Raw genomic sequence first — 19341 nt, 5'->3', positions numbered from 1 at the left:
AACCACTTTCGACCAATCTCACAGTGGGTCCATATGATGTTGTATACCAATAATTATACAGAAAAAAACTCAGAGGGCGATCCACTAGCAACAACCTACACACCTAATCACTAACTGCGCTCTGAGCTACAAACCGAGCAACACACCAGCCTTCTCCAAAATAAAAACCCACGCCCAAGATGTAGGAACCGTAGAAGTTATGAGGGAGCATTGCACTCAAGATGGTGCGGTGAATAAATGTATTCCAAGGAAACTGAAAAGTGATCCAGCGATTAGTATGTGCAAATGACTGCAAAGTTTCAATACCAGAAGGAAATGGTCGGGTTTAGCCTGTGCTTGAGGGCAGAGGCACCGCAACCCCCTCACCTTTTTGTAGACATCAAAAGTGAATGTCAGGCTTTATGTTCCGGTCAGGCAGCCAGGTGCTATCATGCCTTAAATAGGCTGAGGATTTCACAGTCCTGTGGGCGTGATCTCCTCATCCCTGCAAACCGCCTAGAGGTCCTCCCCCTCATGACAAGTCGGTGCTTCACTGATAGCGTCAGTCCTGGGCACTTCAGTTTTAAGCCCTAAAGTGCCAAGGGCCGAGAATAAATCAGTGACACCTCGTCACAGAGTAGGGTGGGATCAGTAACTCTCACTGACCCATCCCCCTCAGTGGCAAGTAAGGGACTGCCGCCTCTTCTCAACTCTTCCCAACGTTCCAGGAATCTCAGAGGATCACCACTGCAGTCTGGTATTTTTTTTTTCTTTTATGGTTAGTGTGTGAATGTATGTGTATTAGTGTGTGCAAGTGTATGTGCTTGTGAACGGTGGGCATATATGTGCATGATTGTGAATGTATGGGTGTGAGTGAGTGTGCATGTAGATAGATGAGTGTGGGTATGTATGTTTGTGGGGCCCACCCGTCCGTCTCTCCCTTCCCCACCTACTCAAATTTCCGGCCGTCACTGGTAACTTTCTATTAGAACAATATGATTGTTTGCCTTTTGAGAGTTCAGTACTTTATTACCAGAATAATATAATACATAGTCATAATTTTGTAATAATTCATTTTTTGGTACTGTATTCTAACCATCCACACACTGCCTCTGTGCATTTATTTATAATAAAAATTGATTTTAAATACATTGGGGAATACATTAAGGTATTTTTTATTGGAAAGAAAGCTGCTGGCAGTTTCACATTTATCCGATCCTAAGCATCACCAATGTGGACATCTCTAGATAAGATTGTTTCAAATACCAACCTTGGGTTACGTGTCTTCCCACTTTCAGGTGTTCAAACTTGAGCGTTCAAACTGGATATGGATATTAGAGGAGCTTGTTGAGGACACAATCAGCGCTGTGGAGAGTTTTGGACATAGAAATGTTAACATACAGGTCTGTATCACATTCAGAATATTCGGAAATCTTTAACATCATCTGTTATTCTTGGCAAAAACAAACCAAAAGGGAGCACCACTAAAAAATACATTTCATCATGGAAATACAAACGAAATTCCAGCAAAAAAAACATTGCAGAGGTACAGCCATACAGAGAAAGCAGGTTTTGGAAAAGGACTGAGTAATGGGAGGCCCTGTACCATCTGAAGTCTTGGAGAATGCGTAGACCACCTCCAGGGTCTATAGAACCCCCTCCCCCCTTGGGGGTGCAGAAAGTCATGTGCTTGGTGTTGGTATAAGGTTAAGATATAAGGCTGCAATTATTGGTCAAATGCCTCATGCTAGCCATTCATTTAATACAAACGCCTCTCCGCCTCAAAATCATTTAGGACATTAGAAAACTAAACACAGATAATGCATAACCATTCGATTCAATAAAAACAGACATGAAGTTCCAAACATTGACAAATTACCTGTGAGGAGGGTCAAGTTGACATATCAAAATGTGAAATTATACCTACAATTCAGAACAGTTAAAGCTTAGCTCAACTTGTATATATACACACATTCTCTTCTAGGGACAGGATAACAAAAAGTAGAACAAGACACAGCCCCAAGTATATTATGAAATATACCCGATTTCTCCTGCGTCTATTTGCAATGTAAAACTCCAGTGGCACAGTATGCTGCCTATTACTACCCCTATACAGGTTCCCAACCCCTTCCACAATACATACTGGTTTCTTCAATGTAGTCTCAACTAGACCAAACAAACTTTACTCTTCTGCGTCGCTTAGGTGTTTGAGCTGCTCCTGCTACCATAAAAATGCTCTCTGGAATGAGCTAGAGCTATGTCCATGCAAAAGCACATACTAGAAATTCTAATACAATATTAAAATGTCCTGAAATTACCACCTAAGAAAACTGTTTTTTACAAAACCTTGATGGCATTCAGACAAGATGCTGTAAGTCTAATATTACCCAACTGCCTGTCTACTTTAGATACTGGATATTAAAAGTGTATGACCTGGTCAGTGAACTGCTCTGCCTCCCGTAGCTCCACCTGTAAGTAGAGCCCTCGTTCCTCTGAACTCCTGACTTCTGTCAGGAGTTCAAAGCCCTCCTCCACCCACAGGCTTCTGCCTGCGCCTCATCCTTGGTGTCTAGTGGGGAGCTCTGCTTTCCTACTAGGCTGCCCTCTGCCTCGCTCCTCTTTTTTTCTGCTTTGCTCTCTGTCTGCTTTCTCTTCCGTGTCTGTCCCTTTTGTGCCCCTTGTGCCTTTCACAGTGCTCCTTTTGCATCACTTCTGTGTTACACTCTTTTCTTGCATTTCTCTCCCCTCACTCCACTCTCTCTCTCTCCCGCCGCTGCTGCCCCGCCCCCATCCTCTCTTGCCCTGCATTCTCACCCCCGCTCCCACCTCCCAGCTGTCGTCTCCTTCCTCCCCTCCCTCTATTTAGTGGTGGCTGTACTGCTGGCGCACCAAAGACAAGCCGATCTGCACCTGTCTGCGCCTGGACCGCGCCCAGTACCGGAACCCCTGGTTCTCGCGCCCCCCCCCCCCCCACACAGCCGCCACACTCGACTCTGCTACGACGCCACCACCCTCCACACGCTCAACACCGGCCACTCATCCACCTGCCATCAAGCCACCCCACAGCTCACCCACGGACACTTCTCCTGCCGGAACTGCATCTTCACCAGCCTCCACGCCACCACCCACCAAGACAGGACGCAATCACCACAGATGCATCCTACTCAACACCTGCTACGTCCACAAACACGCCATCAAACTCTGGAACCTACTCGACTCAGCCTCCCCAGACGTCACCTTCATTACCGAGACGTGGATGAACCCCTCCTCAGCGCCTGCCATAGCCATCCCAGACAGCTACAAGATCACCCGCAGGGACCGCACCAACAGACCAGGAGGAGGGATCACCATCGTCCGCAGGAATACCCTCAGAATCATGACCAGCACCGAAGACACCCTCAGCACCGTCGAACACCTGCACTTCCAGATCCACACCGATCCAAACACCACCCTCAGAGGGACCCTTGTTTACAGACCCCCACCACACCCTACGCACACAACACAACAACGCAGAGATCGGCGACAAAGCCCTAGACTGGATCACCTCCTTCCTAACCAGCAGAACTCAGAAAGTCTGCCTCCCTCCATTCTGCTTTGTAGCCACCAAAATCACCTGTGGCGTACCGCACGGATCGTCCATCAGCCCCACCGTCTTTAATGTCTACATGGTGCCGCTCGCAAACATCACCCAATCTCACAACCTCCATATCGTCTCATACGCCGATGACACGCAGCTGATCCTGTCCCTCACCAAGGACCCCGCTACTGCCAAAACCAACTTCCACGAAGGAATGAAGGCCATTGCCGAATGGATGAAGAACAGCTGCCTGAAACTGAATTCTGACAAAACTAAGGGTCCTCATCCTCGGCTACACCCCCTCCGCATGGGACGACTCCTGGTGGCCTGCCACACTGGGAACCGCACCAACACCCACCGACCACACACGCAACCTGGGATTCATACTGGACTCATTTCTATCAATTACCCAGCAAGTCAATGGCGTCTCTTCCTCATGCTTCAACACCCTCCGCATACTTTGGAAGATCTACACATGGATCACCACTGAAACCAGAAGGACAGTCACCCAAGCCCTCGTAAGCAGCAAATTAGACTACGGCCACACCCTCTATGCAGGAACCACGGCCAAGCTCCAGAAAAGACTGCAACACATACAGAACTCCTCCGCACGCCTCATCCTGGACATCCCCCGCCACATCCACCTCACAGCCCACCCGAGAGACCTGCACTGGCTCCCAGTCAACAAGAGAATCATGTTCAAACTCCTCACCCATGCCCACAAGGCACTACACAACACCGGACCGGAATAACTCAAACGGCTCTCCTTCTACACCCCGACCCAACAGCTTTGCTCCGCTTGCCCTAGCCACCGTCCCACACATCCACAGAACGACCACCAGCGGCAGATCGTTCTCCCATCTCGCCGCCAATACGTGGAAAACTCTTCCCACCCACCTATGACAGTCATAGGACTTACTTACCTTCAGGAGAAACCTCAAGACCTGGCTGTTCGATCAGTAGCAGCCTCTCACCACGTGCTTTCTTCCCAGCGCTTCGATGCTCTTTGAGTAGGAACGCGCTTTATAAATCTCGAATTACATTACATCACCACCCCAACAGCACCTTGAGACCTTCACGGGTCTGGAGTGCACTTCACAAATGCTTTGATATGTATGTATTCATATGGTGTTTCTATAGCGCAAGTCAATGAATGATAGGAGAGGAAGCTGGACGTAGTGTTCTTTAAAGAGGTTAGTCTTCAACTGTTTCCTTAATTAGAGCTGTTTTGGGGTGGTCCTGATGGATACAAGGATGTTCCAGATCCTGGGTACATAGATGGAAAAGGCTTGCTGCCATTTTATTTATTTATTTTCTTACAATTCTTAGTATACAGTTTGATGGTATCCTGACATGGGGTGTCCCAAGAACCAGGGGAAATGGTGAGCTTGTCTGCAAGATATGTGGGGTTGCTGGTCGTGATGGCTTTGTAAATTATGCAGCTGTTTTTGAAAATGGTGTGAGCCATCAATAGGAGCCAATGGAGTTCCAAAAGCAGGAGGGTGATGTGATCATATTTCTTCAGGCCCCGGATAAGAAATGCTATGGATTGAAAGATGCCCTTGTGGGGTGCCAGTGTGGAGTCTGGTAGGCCACAGAGCAGGGCACTACCACCATCCAGATACAAAAGTATGAGTACTTGAACAGCAGTTCTGAAGTCACTGACTAAACAAAAATGATTTCACATTCTTTAGAAGAGGGTTGGTACCATGGTGTCTTTATATGTTTTTTGGCAATGTGTTACTTGAATGGTAGGTTGGTATCCAGGGAAAATCCAAGTGACTTGACATTCGGTGAAAGCTGAGGCCGGTTCACGTCACTGAAACAGGATTGGACTTTTTGTTTGTTTGTGGGAAATAACAGGTGTTCTGGTGAGTCTGTTGAGCTAGGTTGAACTTCAGGTATGCGCTGGACATTCTGGTCTGAATATATGGGCAAGGTAATGCTGCCTCCCACTGGTCATGCAGTGCCAAGTATGTGCTGAGGAGGGTCTATATATCCTGGGGTCTAGCTTTTGCCTTCATTAGTGCCCAGTATTCATCCAGTATCTCCTGGCAATAGGTCAGATCTTTCAGCCACTCTCACCTGTGGGGCCAAGCGCCCCCACACCCCAGTGCACAGCCACCTTTCTTTTGGCCCGCATCATGGAGATAAGTCTGCAGGAGGCAACAGGGGTATCTCCAACATATCCCTGCATGCAACCACAGGCTCTCTGCGGGTGCTCCAGCCAGTCACGTCCTCAATACGATCAAATGATTCAGTCCAGAATTGAGCCACTCAACTGCAGCCCCAGGTTAAATGTAAAAAAAATAAAATAATCTGCGACCTTACTCCCACATCAGACACAATTACTGGCAATCCCATTTTACAAAGTCTTATTTGGGTGTGATGGATTCTGTGTAAGTACTTGACATGTATTAATCACAGTCAGTAGTTGGGGGAGAGCGTAGCCAACTGGGAGCAGTTGTACTCACAGCACTTGTCAGTACATGTGGGTCCCAGGTCTCATCTCCAGTGGTCTTGTGCACTAGGTGTGACCACAGGAACCCTTTCCTGCATAATTCTCTACAATCTATTATTTCGTTTTTTGGGGCGGGAGAGGCAAGCAGACTCTCTAGGTGGGTTAAGCCCACAGGCTCTTTGGTGAAAGAGGGATGTAGTGTTTTACAGCCAGCTCGCAGACAATAATACAAGTGTCTCTAGGTAGTGCACTGTCAGGCCGGGACCACACCACTCGTATGTCGATGAAGGTGCGGTCTCAATACAGATCACCCATTTAAGTGACACCCTGTCCGGCCCTCCAGGGTAACTGGAAGCACTGGATTGTGCTCCAGCTTAGCAATGTGTAGACAGTCCATTCATGCTCCCTGGCAGAGCTAGTCCGACGCCCATGTGGTGCACCGCACCGTGCCTACTGTGACCATAATTGACAAGATAATTGCAAACACCTCCAATAACATGATTAGGCATCATTCCCAAATGCAAGTTTTAAATATTACTCTTCACTATGGTCTGACTCATTTATTAGTCTGTTTTGATTTGAAACTCAATCTATACTAAGCCCCACTCCTTTCAAAGTGTTAAAACCTTCTAAGTCTCATCTTACTCCAGGCCCCCTACTGTTTTTTTTTTTTTACTTCCATTTTTCTTACGAGTTCCTTATAACAATGGGCACTGGGTATTTGCTACATTCCCCATCTACTCAACCGGCATGACTAAACTTGAGGGCAACATAGCACTGTTTCATACATATTGTCATCAATATGGTTATTCACCGATAATGAAGGCAATCCTAGGGTAAAACTGATGTAGAAAAAGAACCCACGACTAGCAGATAAAGGACCCTGGTAATCAACCGAGTCACTCTTCAAACTGGTCAGTTCTACGGCCACCTGTATTGACTGCATTTCTGCTGTTTCTACAGTGCTGTTAACTCTCTATTAATATGTTTATTTTAGGTTATCTTACAAAGACATAGCACAGTGCTTCTGCCAAAGGTCCAGCTAGGTCAAGTGCATCTTTTTTTGTCCCTGACTTGATTCTTGACTCAACTATCTCTTACTCCGATTCCTGTAAAAATACTAAAGGAGCTACGGCAGACCTACTGATTCGCATCTAGATCTCACACCTGCTTGACATTCTGCTTCTATATATAGATTCTTATTACTATCCTCATTTCTATACCACTCTTAGAGGTGGTGGTCCCCCTTTCCTTTATAACAAGATTAATTAGTCAGTTATTTAAAAAAAAGAAGAAGAAAAAAACTTAAAGCCCCAATTTTGCCCCCACTGTCACACTTCATGTAGTGGCCAAATTTCTCAACTTGAATTTTTTGGTGGACCAACATGATTAAAAACCTCTGAGGCTTCTGAAGAACGTCCAATTATGGACATAAGCACATTATGTTCTTTGGTGTTTAGGTGAGGGCTGATCCATTTTCAACTCCCAATATTCTCCCCAGTTTGTAGACCTTTCATTTGTACTAATTATGGACAAAAACCTGAAATTTCATCTGGATTCCTACATGACCCTATTTGTCTGCTCTTCAACTTTGCAACATTAAAAGCATTCTGACACTCATTTGCTTAAATCATTAAAGGATTATGGTTAGCAATACCACAGACCTGTGTATCGATTATGGAAATTTCCTGTATGGCATTTTCCCCAATACCCTGCTAGACAGGCCGAAATTTGCCCAAAAGCTGAAGTGCCCCTTTTTGCGATTTAACAAAGAGCAATCATGCGCCAATCACCAGGTGAAGTAATAGCTTCCTAATAAAATCAAGGTCCACTTTAATATTACCAATCTGGCTTTTAGATGTCTTTCTGGATTGTTACCCAGTTACCTTGACTCTAAAGGGACTACATGCATACCCCCTCTGCTCTCCCTTTAGCAGTTGCTGGTCACAGCTCTCTTTAAACTTATATTTACATTTCAAGGAAGCCGCCTCTATGCGGTACACTCTACTTTAATATGGACTTCATTACCATTCAGTATCCCTCTTTAGACATCTGCATAAAGTACATCTTGTATGATCTGACCCACAGGCCATCAACATTATAAGCCCTCTACGTGCAGTCAATCTGTCAATCATGCCCAGATGTCTGACATTTCTAGGCACCAGAGGAATCCACCAGAAGGTACAAAAAGAAATTGTGATTAGTCTTGAATATTACAATGCAGATTCCTCAGAGAATGAATGGCTACTCTAAAAAAGGTCTAGCAAGTTCAGATGATATTAAATATTTTCAAGTAGCTCAACTACACACACAGAGTTACAGAGAAGAGTTTACGAGAAATGGTAATTTAAAATATTAATATTTTGGACTGGATTTCCAATAGGATGTTAACTTGGCAGCCCAAACCACTCCTCTGCTCCAGCTGAGGAGAATGGAGTCAAACAGTATTTTCAGAATATAGGATGAAGGAACCGCAAGGCTCAATCTAACTGTTTTCCAGGTTATTGAAAAGAGTTAACCCCTGGGAACAATTGACTATCCTATGCAAAGGTGTCTGTCACTCCGTCTCTACTCACATAAGTCTTGTATCCCTTTGTCGAGTGCATGTCCAAGGCAAATCGCAATGTCACCTGTACAAAACAGCAGAGATCCTTAGTATTTTAATATTTTTGTTCAATTGTTTGATGCAATACTTTTTTATGTATTTTCTGTGTATTGTTTTGCAGTTCCAATCATAAACAATGTTTAGGTTGGGGTAGCCAGCTTCCAGTAATGACTGATTAAGTGGGGGTCCCCGGGATCCAGTAATGATGAAGTGGGATCCAGAGAAGTCAAAAGGTTGAGAACCACGGGGCTAGGATATCACTGCGCCTCGCCATGTCATCATACGCCACCACACAGCAGCACTGACCAATATCTATGACAACATTGTTCTCCAGTCAGTGCCCAGCATCCAATGCACTACATGACAACAACACCACCACTGCCGCCTCAACTGCGTGCTCTTCAAAATAGCATTGGCTGTTCCGCTTTCGAAATGTTCAGCAAGACAGTATTGTTCCAGCGGGGTGAAGGTGTGTGAGCACATTAGTGTTAAGGGCGTAACGGCTGGTTAGAGCAAAGGCACTACACCTTGCTAATGTCTACCATCCTCACAATTAATGCCCTCTTTAGTATTTTTATCCATCAAGATAATGGGGTTTGGGGGGGGGTTGACCGTGACCCAATATGATGTTACTTACATTCTCAGCACAACACACAAGGGCACACTAGGTTCGCTAGGTGGCAAGACATTTGCAGAGTATAGCAGGATGTGCAGTGGCGCTGTTAGAGGTGTGCAGCGTTTCCTATTTTCACAGTTTGCGTAAGAGTTCACAAGAAACCTCTCAGTAGTAAACAGAGGTCGCATTGTATAATAGTATTAGCGTGGGTAAAAATAAATTTCAGAAATGGTGATCAGAACTGAAACATAAGCACATGTAATACAGGATCCCCAGACTACAAGCCAGAGACTGGACTCTCATTAATCTTTCTGTTTTTGTTTCCTTTTATGGGTCAAGAGACCCGTGTGAGAGGTTACAATCCCTTCTTAGTACATCACAGCAGAAAAGGTGTAGTTAGTGTAAGTTTACCTTCTCCTAACACCATAAAAATGACGGGGATAAGGGGCAGCACTCAGGGAAAGGACAGATTGGGACCTGTCCTAACAAATGCATAGGACATAGAAGGGCCAGAGGAGGGACAGAAACCTGTTGACGAGACCTGAAGAGTTCATAATACGACCCCTTTTGGTTTTTAAAGTCATTTGAAAAGAAGAGCTTGATAAATCACCTCCAGTACTCTCGACCCACTACGCATTTCTGATTAGCTTGCCCTGTATTGTTTTGCCACAGACAAGGAAAAGTTAAAGAAAGACGTGCACAGTGAACAGGGTATTATTGCACCTATCTTAAAAAGTGGACTTAGGCCCTCGTTAAGAATTTTGCGGGCGGCCTCTCCAAACTCTTCCCACTCTCAGACCGCCAGTGCAGCCTGAACCCCGCCGGCCCTAATAGGGCTTCACCGCAGGGCCGGCGGGTGGAAACAGTGTTTACGCCCATCAGCCCTGCAGTGAAAAGGGCCTGAACATTGACACCGGCTCCAATGTGGGGGTGCAGCAGCACCCGTTGCGCATGGGAGCCCCTCCCCAGTCCCCCATTCCGCCAGCCTTTCCATGGCGGTGTGAACTGCCATGGAAAGGATGGCAGATGGGGACTCCTAATCCCCAGGGCGGCGCTGAAAGCAGCGCTGCAAGCAGCGCTGCCCTGGAGGATGAGAAACCACCGGGACCGCCATGCTGGCAGCTTGCAGCAGCCTGGCGGTGTCGGTGGTCCGACCACGGTCATAATGTGGCGGTCCCACGCCAACAGGGGGTGGGACCGCCACCGTGAGTCTGGCGGTCATGCGACCGCCAGACTCGTCATAAGGGCCTTAGTGATAAAGGATATCTGACCTGATGTATGCTGTTCGACAGAGCAATATCCCTATTTGTATACGTACCTTCTCTGGATATAGATGGCCAGGGAGTAAAAGGGAAGGAGAATAAGTGTTGTCGCTTTGTTATATTTTTCTTCAAAAACGAGGACTAATCCTGCTAGGTCGTTTTTGTTGGTAGTCCCCTATCTCATGGTCTTAGCCACTAAACTGTAGTTTTCTAAATTTCCATGTGGCAGGATGCACAGAGGAGGGGAATATTTGCCAATGAATTAAATCCACAAAGCCTGGGTGAGTCCAGCCAGCCGTTTAACCATTTCTGACTGGGAAATAACTAGCTCTTAGCATTTTCCAGCAATGCATAAGATTAAACAAGTGCTATCCATTCTGAGCTGAGAAATGACAAAGGCGTTTCCATCTCAGCATGGACAGCAATTGAAATAATCCTATATTTAAACATTCTGTTGGAAAAGCAGACGACTGATTTAGGCAAATTTGAGCATGCATGAGACTGTAGATCCCTTTCATATAAAGGAGAAGCTCTCCACTTAAAGACAGGGTATTACCCAGGTTTAAATAGCAAATGTTTTGCATAATATATGTGACACTAATCTTGCCATGGTTTGGTTTTGATATTATTATATAAACAGATATACACATAATATAAATAAACAGACATATACACACACACAAATACACATTTGTTTTTTTCCCCCCAAGACATCCATTGAGGATAAAGAATTGCCATCATTCAACATTTGCATTAAAAAAATATAATATTCTTTCATTTGACATAATTACAACTTGGCAATGATGTCAATGTGTTCCGCCCAGCAGATACGGTCTTTCTCAAGACAAATATTACATGAATTGAAATCAGACACAGGCGTTTTATTCATCGGTAGACACAGAAAATACACTTCATAGCCCTAGAAGTTAAAGAACTATCTTCACGTTTTTTGTGTGCTAAACAAACACATTCATTTAATCTGTAAATATTTATAAGTAAGACAGACTTCACTAAGAGCAGTATTAAGTGTCATTTAATAACACACCCCAGACTGATGGCTGAATGTTATTTGCAAAAGGATTCATATGGGGATGCCTCACTTGCCACTGGATACGGTCTGTAGAAGCCAGGCTTTAATCCAAAATAATTCCATCTATTTGTCAAGATGTCTAGCCCAAGTGGACGTGTTGTCAGTTATAATTCACAATTTTCAATATCGTCTGCAAATTCAAAATAAACCAACTCTGATAATGCAATCGCCTGTTAAACATATCGCAAGTTAGCAATGCAGGGTAAGTACATGTTTTGTTTCTAAAAGCAAATGCTTTTTCAGAATTATCTTTTTTTACAGAAAAATTGTACTACCTTTTACGACATGGATAGTCAAGGATTTAAATTACGTCCCATGTGACATAAAATGAATACTTTTAACTTCTTGTTCTCTTTTACTGTTGGTTACCCTCGTAACTCGTCTTGTTGACACTGTTTTTGCATGCTTTATGATTATGTTACTTACACAAAAAATCTCTTGTTTGTGCTTTAATCATGTCTTCGGTAAATAGTTTTATACCAATGAATTTCTCAGTGACGTCACATTTCTAAATGTGACTGCTGGGATAGCACCTATTTCCAAGCTGATTACTGACTCATTTCTCAGTACAACAGAGACCATTTCTATTTTTAGCATCTAGTTTTTGGGCCGTGGCTCCAATTAACGGCTTTTGATAACCCAATTCCTAGTACGGCAGTCATTCCATTTTTGCAATCATCACCCATAAAATAGGGCCTGTTATGATCTTGGTGGGTATGCTTACTTCGGAGCAAATGTGACAGATATCCCGTCTGTCGTATTATGATCCCATTATATGCTATAGAGATCGCAATACGGTTGACGGAACATCCGTCAAATTTGTGACAGAGTATTCCATCCGCCAAGATCATAATTAGGCCCTATATTTGGTCCGAGGCTATCGTTTGTCATTTCCTTTCTAAAATGACAGGTACAAAGCGTCCCATTAGGGACTTCAAGTTTCAAATTTAGAAATACTGTGGTGCATTTATTCCTCGTGGCAGTAAGTCGTAAATTCAATTCATTCCTATAAGGGGTCTGCTATATTGTTCATCTAGTATCTCCCTGTCATCCCATACAAGGAGTAGATCATAAATATATTGCAGTTATTCTCTAATAGTGTAGTATATTTCACGCTAGGCTCATTGGACAGCATTTGCTCCTCTCCCCAGCACATCAAGCTCTTAGTATTAATTTGGTCAGCAGCACATGCAAATCGCAATCCCATGTACATGTCAAAGGCTAACCAAAAAATTAAAAAAAATATTATTAAATCTGCAAAATCATAATGATATGACAGGGTTGTGGAATTCGCACAACCCAACAATAACAACATATTGTTAGATCAGGGGTTTCCTACCTTTTCTGTAGTAAGAGCTATGTATGTTCAACTGAAATTATCCAGCGTTACTAATATTATAAGTGTTGTAACAGTGACAACATTAGACGAGGTTACATTAGTCGCCACTATATGCAAGATCACTAGAAGTGATCAGCTCAGTGCATCGGCACGGTTGTCAGCACACAAAAAAAGAGTAATATTAGTAATAATTCTCCTATAATGCTGCATGATTTATCACTCAAATATTAGCTGTAAATATATTTTATATATATATATATATATATATATATAAAAGAAAAATCTTGTAATGACAAGAAAGGTCAGGACACTTCCAGTATAATTTAAAGCTTTTTACTCTTTACAACGAATATATATAAGCTTATGATTTCTAAAACTATACATATTTTCATCTTGAATACCCAGTATTAGTTTAACCATCAAAAATTTCTAAAGTAAGCTGGGCTGTCCACAGGAGAGCTAGCTAGAAGTAGTTGGTGAGCTATTGGTAGCTCGCTAGTTACACATTGGTGAAGCCTGTGTTAGAGACCTGGACAACAAGTTTTCACATCTATTTTGTCAAATTATAAATAAGCCACAACCCCCTGCAGCACAAACTCTCTGACTGCCAGTTTACAGTACCACCAAATGCTTCAGAGAAAGAGAACTGTGCCCGTAAGGCAAGATGTTTCCATAAGCATACATTGTTCAAAGCTGCATATTTGATTAATTTATGCAAAGCGTTTACTGCGAGGGTGAGGACTGTGGGGAAATGCAATGAGCTGTTAGCTGAGCCTGCATTACTGACAGTAGGTTCAACATAAAACAATCACACGTTTGCATACTTTAACAATCTTAGGCTATTTGTAATGTTCCGAGAATGTTCCCTGATTGTGTATAAATACATGCAGAAGCATGACTGCAAGTCTGATAACTGCTTTCAAAATAAATTGTACAAAAACACTAAATTAAACTAAAAAAAAAAAAGGTCTGCTAAATTATTCTGCAACTGTATCTACCGTTTCTCTGAGGCATCGTTTGATAAAACGTGTTTCATGCCTGCCATTCTTATCATGTAAACTAATTTAAAATCATTAATGGAAAAACGAAATTAGGTTAGGAGCCCAATGATCAAGAAAGTCATAAACGTGCACCCATGAATAGATTACCTTGCACTGGTGCACATTTACAACTTTCAAAAAAATCACAAAAGTAGGCCTGGAAACTGTATCCTAACAAACTTTTGAGACTTCTATTTTCGCATGAGAAAATAAACATACATATGTATATTGGCTCATACGACAGTCTCCATTGCGACTTCACATCACTTGTTTATTTTTCTTTTTTCAACAGGGAAAACATTTCATCCTCTGGGGAATCCCATACTTTTTTCCTACCCTGGAAAAAGTTTTACTCCTGTCTCTCTCCAGAGTGAATTTCGTTAGTTTCCAATGTGGGAAGAGTTGATGTACACCCGTAAACTTGTGTCTGGGTGTGGACAAACACAGTACTTTCCAGCTCAAGAACTTAAGCTCCCTACCTACTTACAGCACATATGTATATAGAGTCGCAGAAAGGTGGTAAATTAAAAGCCCTGCTAGAAACCAAACACTGACACAATATGAACCCTCGCACACCCAGATACTATGCTATCAGAGCTCTGATATAATTAAAATGCTACCATAATTTCTCACGTCACTGCACGGCACCAAAACAGGCGAGTGAATATGTTTTAAAGAACAAGTAGATTTCTGAAGCATCCCATTGCTTGGACATGCTTAAATTTGATCAAATTCCACATCCTTGTACAGTGCTCATAGGGTATTGATCTAGCTTTGAGATAATGAGCACATGCTTCAGGTCCATCTTCTTCATAAAAAATGTCTTTATGTCACTGACATTAACAACTGTGACCACCAGTTATCTTGACATGGAATTTCCAATCATTTCACAGTACAGAATGAGTGTTGCCGCAAACAGTACGTATGGTGTAAAGAAATTGTCACTGTACATTAATATTGCTCTAAATTGCTGTCTTAGGCGATACCATGGGCTGACAGGTGGCCTAACAGGATACTTGAGGATCTTCAAAAGTAAATAAACTGTTTAAGATGTTTTCATCCTAAGTATTGGTATTCCCCAATCAAATATTTGTCTCTCCAATTTTCTTATAATCCCTAGTATGCTGTTCTGAATACCAATATTTTTATGTGTGAAACTATTTTAGCAGGACATCTAACCCAATAGTTGTACTGTTATGTACGCTTCTTTGTTAAGAAGATAATGTGTCCACCCTTGTCGGGGGGTCTTAAGACTGTGTATTTGCACAGTTACTCAACTGCTGCTTAAGGTTTCATTGGCAGATGTGCTTCATCCTCATCCTTTTACAGTTTATAAGATCAAAACCCACATTATTAAACTGCCTCCAAGGCATCGAAGTTTGACTATAAAAAATATTTTGATTTCTTTCTAAATCTACAATCGCTACAATCAACTGTGTCAATTCCAGGTGTCTCAAGCAAAGCAAATCCATACAGAGCAGTAAGCCCCTCATTGTTACATATTTGGAGGCTGGGTTTCAGTTTGTCTCATTGATTTGAGTTGAGGCAGTTTGAGATTATGTATCTTTGCTAATTTCAATTTCTTTAATAATCAAAGACACAATGAGAGCAAAGGGTTCGGCCCGGTTGTAATAATTCATTTTGACTACTACTTAAGGATTCAATGTGTGATAAATGATTTCATAATTGTTTGAATATGTTTTGACCAAATTTACCAATTCTGTATTGTAATGCTATTAACTTTTCCTGATTATCTCTTTGCCTCCCTCCTCTGTGTTTTTTTCTTTTCCTCTTTCAACTTTTCTACAACATTGTCTTAAAATATCTAGCTGATGGTCCAGGGTGGGAATTCCGAACTTGTTCATTCAACAATTTCTATACAATCAACCAATTCTGCATCTTAAATGTCATCACGATTTGACATATTGGTAAAGCACTTTTCTACCTGGTTGATCACATCAAGCACGACAGCCTTCCCTCATTTCTAAAATGTTTGACACTTAGTTGGGCATTGTACACAATGTTTCAGAGCTTTTTCTATCTCATAATAATTTGTTTTGGTTGTTCATTTGTTCTCTAAATGCAGAGATACATTACTGTTCGCATTCTTTGGTTGACTCTCAGCATATTTGATATATTTCTAAATTGTGACTGAACAGGATAAAGAAAATTAACTTGGTATTGTAAACACTCTCAGTCCTCTAAGTTTCTGCAAAACAGTTATGGAGAAAGATCAGCTCCAACCATGTATTTAGTTCCCTTTTTCATACCTTTCCAGTTTCTCAATTTCTGTTTCAAAGACTGAGTTGATGTTGGCTCTCTTCCTATATTTCTGGATATGAGATTAGTCATACAGTTCTTATCAAATAAAGCATTTTTTTTTTTGCTTATTTTCCGGATCAGTCACTATGATATGAGAAATCGCTTGTGCCCCAACATCTACGGCCTCAAAAATACTTTTTGTCTCTGGCTTGAAAGTGCAGATGTCTGCTGACCTATTGTTACCCATTTTTCAAAATGAATATAGACTGGGCCTGACACCCACCTCTTACAATTAGTTGGTTGGTTTATATTTAAGCCTCCTATGGAGTGCCTGCATGAAACTATTTCACATTTTCAAAGTAGATCAAATCATCATCATGGTTCAGTAACAGTAAACTTCTGCTCCAGGAAACCAGCTACGTCTCCAATCACTCATTAACTGTATCCATGCATTTGACCATTTACAGCGCTCAAATGCCTGGGTAATTTTGTGCTATACAAATTACAAATACTTGCATGTACACACACAAATAGGGCATCATTACGACCCTGGCGGTCTTGAGACCACCAGGGTCGTGGTGGAGGTCGGAACGTCACCACATTACAACTACGGCAGTTGTGCCACCGTCGGACCACCAGCACCACCACATCACAACTTTGTCAGTCTAGCGGTGCTGGTGGTCCTAATCAGATTACGAGACCCTTCTCTGCCAGCGATTACATTAGCATTAGCCCCGCCATGTAAAGGCTGGCGGAGACGGGGTGCAGGGTGCCCCAGGATAGCCCCTGTACTGCCCATGCACTTGGCATGGGGAGTACAGGGGACCCCCTGGCCAGCCCCGTCACGATTTCCACTGTCTACTTTGCAGGGTCAACAGGTGGAAAGCTTTTCTTCTTAGCTCCAGTAATGGAGGCTAATTCGTTTTTTTTTTTCAGCTCATCCAGTGGCATGTCCCACAGACAGGAGGCCAGCATGTAGATTTAGCTTTTCTGGCTTAACATGGCTAAGTAACATCTTCATCGCAATCCAATATTCGGTCACATCCGGAGACACTGCAGACCAACAGCCTTTGTTGCATTTATGGAGCCATCTGGGGAATGATGTCACCATAAGTCTCAAATCCAAGCAGACATCATGAAACCAATGAACTTTCGGAAATGCCTATTGGTGGCAATTGTTAGCAATGCAGAATGTATTTTCCATGCACTGGAAGGTCCCTTTACACAACTTTAAAAAACAAACTACATTGTGGTTTTACATTTGCATTGTTAAAAGATGTTGATTGTGGCATCGCCTCCACCCTCCAGAGCTCCGATGACCTATATAACTTCAGGTACATAATGCACTCTCCCTCACTTGCCTTTTCATCATGCTAAGAGCAGCCAGCGAAAAAGAACACAGATAATGTATTCAGACAGCGTATTTCATTCTTATTAGCAGATGAAAGTGCTCAACAAACAATACACGTTTCATTAATTTTGGTAATGAAAGAGATGGCTTTCTCTAGACCAGAGTTGAACATGCACGTTGTTCAAAACATCCAGACTCTCATGCAGACCTCTTTGTACTGCAGTGTCCAATACCAGTAGTTACATGGTGCTTAAAGACCTCAACTGCGTAATACACGTATAAACTAACAATATATGGAACTCAGGACTGCCCTGATACTAAAAGGTAACTCCCCTCCTCCCCCCCAATAAAACAGGGGACACTTTCTTTCTACATCATGGCAATCAAGAATCAGAATCAACTTGATATTTTTAAGGTGCTAGACTAAAAATATGTCTGGGTCTTTCTACAGCCAACCACAATTGTTAAAACAACAAAATGAGACTGACAGGAGCTGCAAAGCATGGTTCACCTTTTTTTCTTAACCCTTTAAAGCCAACTTTTTAAAACACTAATACGTCAAAAACTACTGAACTGATTTACACCAAATCAATAACTACAAGCTTTCTGAGTAAAGTTCTTCTTTCATGCCATGTTTGTTGTATATCCATTAAGTTGTTGGGGCTGTAAGTGGGGGCAAAATGTCTCATGGGAGCTAAAATAAGAAAACATCTTCTACCCCTTTTTAAATGATTTGCAAGAAAACTTGTATTCAAGACCTCAGCCGTATATTGCAAGTACCACTAACCATAATTTCTATGAAAAAAAGAATCCCCTCATTTTGCTAATTTCTAAAGGAACTAATTTAAAGTGTTACAGCTTTTGTTCCATCAAAATATCTGCAGGCATGCCACAGTTTTGTCAGGAATACAGAATGTTAGTGCACTAGTTGTTCATTAGAACACTACAGTGGGGCTGCAGTAGAACACTGGGAAATCAACTGAGAAGCTGCTGCTGTTTGAAGTGCATGTTTTACTCAGAATATCAGACTTTCTTCTCACACGGCTGAGGAAATTAGTGTGTACTTATAGAGTATGAGCACTCACTTTATCGTCTAGAGCAGCTTCCATCAACTCTCAGAAACTCATGAGAGAAACAGTTTATTTGCAAACATGGTTCATCAAACCCCAGAAGAGGGCCATCAGTTTTCACAGGATAACGTCACCTTAGAGCACACCACAATTTCTAAAATTAGTATAGTTGAACAAACAAATAATGTACATTATGACCATTACCTTTTTTAGGTGCGCATTTTTGTGCATTCACTACAATGCATTTCAATGGTGACCATGTACTAAAGTCCTGTAATGGTTGCCACATCATGTTCCCCATGTTGTGGCCAGCCAATCATGGAGGGTCCCTGTTATACCACCCTGGCTCCCTGTACCCTACAGGTCAGGGGGTGCTCACATTGCCCCCTTATATACATTTTAATTCATTTTCAAGATACAGGTACCATACACCTGAGTCCTGTATTGTCTGCCACAGTATAGTTTTCAAGTTATGGTCAGTCAATCAGGATGACTACCCCCTTTTAAAGTGGACAGAGCATATCTGTCCGACAACAGTTCAGCTGTCACTATCTTTCTAACACAAAAACTGAAACAGTACTCTCCTATCAAAATAACAAAGACAAAATATATAAGTACAACTAAAATATATAACAACAGTCTTTAATAGAATTTTTAAATAAAGCCAGACCTAACCTACTATAATGCAC

At 42.4% G+C, this 19341-nt stretch overlaps 1 protein-coding gene across 2 annotated transcripts in view; it reads right to left on the bottom strand.

Moving 5' to 3' along the window:
* DUSP14 (dual specificity phosphatase 14) overlaps window positions 1-19341 on the bottom strand; it is a 151827-nt gene that overhangs the window by 62768 nt on the left and 69718 nt on the right. For both annotated transcript variants that reach the window (XM_069226577.1, XM_069226578.1), the window contains exon 2: window positions 1250-1344. The gene's annotated coding sequence lies outside the window, so the exon portion shown is untranslated. The remainder of the gene's footprint in view (window positions 1-1249; window positions 1345-19341) is intronic.

This window comes from Pleurodeles waltl, chromosome 3_2 (assembly GCF_031143425.1).
Source record: "Pleurodeles waltl isolate 20211129_DDA chromosome 3_2, aPleWal1.hap1.20221129, whole genome shotgun sequence".
NCBI classification, from domain to species: domain Eukaryota; kingdom Metazoa; phylum Chordata; class Amphibia; order Caudata; family Salamandridae; genus Pleurodeles; species Pleurodeles waltl.
The sequence above is the reverse complement of the archived record's forward strand: the minus strand, read 5'-3'. Positions and strand labels throughout refer to the sequence as shown.